Source organism: Thamnophis sirtalis, unplaced genomic scaffold (assembly GCF_051295495.1).
Source record: "Thamnophis sirtalis isolate CommonGarterSnake01/CBP01778 unplaced genomic scaffold, rThaSir2_p1.2 scaffold_6, whole genome shotgun sequence".
NCBI lineage: Eukaryota > Metazoa > Chordata > Lepidosauria > Squamata > Natricidae > Thamnophis > Thamnophis sirtalis.
The window spans coordinates 16,756,852-16,760,390 of NW_028261386.1; positions in this window are offsets into that span (position 1 = coordinate 16,756,852).

The window sequence follows — 3,539 nt, forward strand, 5'->3', positions numbered from 1 at the left end:
AAACTTAACTTAGTCTAGTTAAATATCTAGCAGTTCCGTTTTCACAGGAAGCTTGGTTAGCTGCTTTATATACTAACACATTGGATGAAACAACAGATTTACCTAACATATAGATCAAAAGTATTGCGTACGTCCAGAAAATATAAATCAGTTAAGTTTGTGCGGATTCAGCAGCTGCAATATAATCTGCCCAATGAGCATTTATTAGATAAATTAAAAAGAAAGAAATGCCAAAGTTGGATCCCAGAAACCTGATGGGGTAGAAACATGTATACTACACAGTTTGCATAAGTGAAGGAGAATGGACTTTATTTTCCTCCCAACTTTGCTAATGATTTGGCTTTATGGCCTCTCTGTTTATTATTCTTCAGTTAATCAACTATAATCTAATTTCAAAAATGAAAGAGTATTTATTTCAAAATAGCTGTAATGTTTATGAAAGGGTCAGCTGGTTCCCACTTCCGGATCAGGTCTTCCTTAGAAGACAGCTGCACCTAACCAATGTTGGCTGATTTTGAAAACTTCGGAGGATTTTTCAAAAACCATAATGGATTGAATTTGCCAAACACAGTGAGTCATAAATCATGCTTTACTAATCACAGCGGCTGGTTTCATGCATCACTTACAGCCAAAGTTTGATTGGGAGTTGATTAGAAGATGCGTAGCTATACAAATGTTTACAAGCAAACTCATAAGTAAAATGAAATGAAGTAAACCAGACTAACCATTTTGCCACGAGCAAAAGGTCAGCAGAATTAAAAGATCCTGGCCATATTCCTAAGGGAGATTGTAATGCAAGAGAATCATACAGTTTGTCGTTAGGAAAAATGTAGTTAATATATCTCAGCATGTATAGAATGCTGTTCTTTCAGAACTTTATATTAACAGAATAAGAGAATAGCAGAGTTGGAAGGGACCTTGGAGGTCTTCTAGTCCAACTCCCTGCTTAGGCAGGAAACCCTACACCACTTCAAATGATTATCCAACATCTTTTTTAAAACTTCCAGTGTTGGAGCATTCACAACTTCTGGAGGCAAGCTGTTCCACTGATTAATTGTTCTAATTCTCAGGAAATTTCTCTTTAGTTCTAAGTTGCTTCTCTCCTTGATTAGTTTCCACCTATTGCTTCTTGTCCTGCTCTCACGTGTTTTGGAGAATAGCTTGACTCCCTCTTCTTTGTGGAAACCCCTGAGATATTGGAACACATATTAGAACCAGTCCCACCAATTCTTAATTGAGATTTGAATCCCAACTTTGTTCTGCTCCTAAAATCGAATGATAGGAGACAGAGAAGACCTTCTGAAAGTGATGGCTGTATAGAAAAAGTGTTTCCAAAATGCATCTTGTTAGAAGGATTTTAAAAAGCTCCCTCTGTTGGGATTCCTTCATTCCCCCCTCTAATCATTTTGTCCTGCTGATTGTGTGCCTGCCCAAGTTAAATAAGCCTTTTTAAATTCTTGGATTCCAGCCTACATATTCTTCTGCTTTCTCTCCTACTTTGAAACCTCAACCTTGAGGCTAAAGTAAAGACTCCTGTATTTTTCTCCCTAGTGTATTAAACTCATTTGACATTTGCAGCAGAATTACATCAGTTGGGGATAAAGTTCTCTGTACAGAACAAGTTAGACAAGTGCACGTCTTTGTGCCAAAGGTTCATTGGAGTTTGTAGGGCCCAGGAGCAAATTTCTTGGAAACAAATTTATTTGTTTGTTTGTTTGAAAAATGTATGTAGCTGCCTATATTATATAAAGCAAGCCACAAAATGCTTATAGCAAATAGACAAATAATAAAAACACAAAATAAAAACTTGGCCACACCACCAGTGCCATAAGACTAAAGGCAGAGGTGGTGTTCAGCCAGTTCTGACCAGTTCTGGAGAACCAGCAGCGTAGATTTTGAGTAGTTCGGCAAATACTACCTCTGGCTGGCTTCACCCCCATCTTTTTGCTGATTCCTGAGCCCCAGCTGATCAGCATCCCAGCTGAGCGGCTGAATCTTCTTCTGTTGCCCTGCACAGGAGAACAGAGCTGGAAAGCAGGTTAGTGGGGTGGGGAGGGAATGAGGATTTTACAGTATCCTTCCCTTGCCACGCCCACAAGCCACGCCCACAGACCCAGTAGTAAAAAAATTTGAATCCCACCACTGAAAAGGTAGGCCTTCGTTTACGACCACAGTTGAGCCCCAAATTTCTGTTGCTAAGTGAAACAGTTGTTAAGTGAACTTTGCCCCATTTTAAGTGAATTTTGCCCCTTTCTTGACACAGTTGTTAAGCGAATCACTGCAGTGGTTAATTTAGTAACATGGTTGTTAAGTACTGAACTATTGTAATTTGAGGACTCCTTGTATTATCTAGAAAAAGATATTATCTCAGCAACTGCACAAAGGTGTTTGTGCCAAAGGTTCATTTGAGTTCCTGCAACTTCCTGGAAACTTCCTGGAAACCAATCTATTTGTTTATGTATTTGTTTGTTTGAAAAATCTATATAGTAGCCTTCATTATGGAAAACAAACAATAAAATGCTTACAACGAATAGCCATATAATAAAAAGGTAACGGTTCCCCTCGCACATATGTGCTAGTTGTTCTTGACTCTAGGGGGCGGTGCTCATCTCTGTTTCAAAGCCGAAGAGCTAGTGCTGTCCGAGAACATCTCCGTCATCATATGGCCGGCATGACTAAATGCCGAAGGTGCACAGAACGCCATTACCTTCCCACCAAAAGTGGTTCCTATTTTTCTACTTGCATTTTTACATGCTTTCAAACTGCTAGGTTGGCAGAAGCTGGGACAAGTAACGAGAGCTCACTCCGTTAAGCGGCACTAGGGATTCAAACTGCCGCACTGCCAACTTTTCTGATCGACAAGCTCAGCATGCTGAGCCACTTGAGCCACTGAATCCCTTAAGCCATATAATAAGAACAAATGAAAACTCAACACATCACTAGTGCCGTATGAGTATTGAAAAAGCACTTCCCATCCCAGTCCAACGTCTAAGGGAAAAGTCAGGTCTTAATGACCTTCCAGAAGGCAAAGTGGATTCTCCATATCTAAAAAGGGAGGTTGTTCTATTGGGCAGGCACAGCTAGGGAAAAGCCTTGTTTTCTAGACACCACTACTGTAGATGACAATTTTTCATAGAGAGGACCTGAGCCAGGGGTGGGTTCCTGCCAGTTCTATCCTCTTCTATAGAAGAGGTTCCACAAATCTACAGTGCCATTTAGAACTGGTTCCAGCTCCCTTCCCCCCGCCCACCTGCACATCATCAAGATGAAGAGTGAGAGGAGGAATTCTGGGAGTTGAAGTCCACAAGTCTTAAAGCTTTCAAGTTTGAACACCCTGGGGTTTTTTTTCTAAAGGGTTAGGGGTGCAAGGGTCTTGTAACTTGACAGCTTTAAGACTTACACACTTCAATGCCAGAGTTCCTGAGCCAACATGACTGGAGGAGGAATTCTGGGAGTTGAAGTCCACAAGTCTTAAAACTGTCAAGGTTGAACACCCCTGGGTGTTTTTTTTTTGTTCTAAAGGGTTAGGGGTGCAAGGG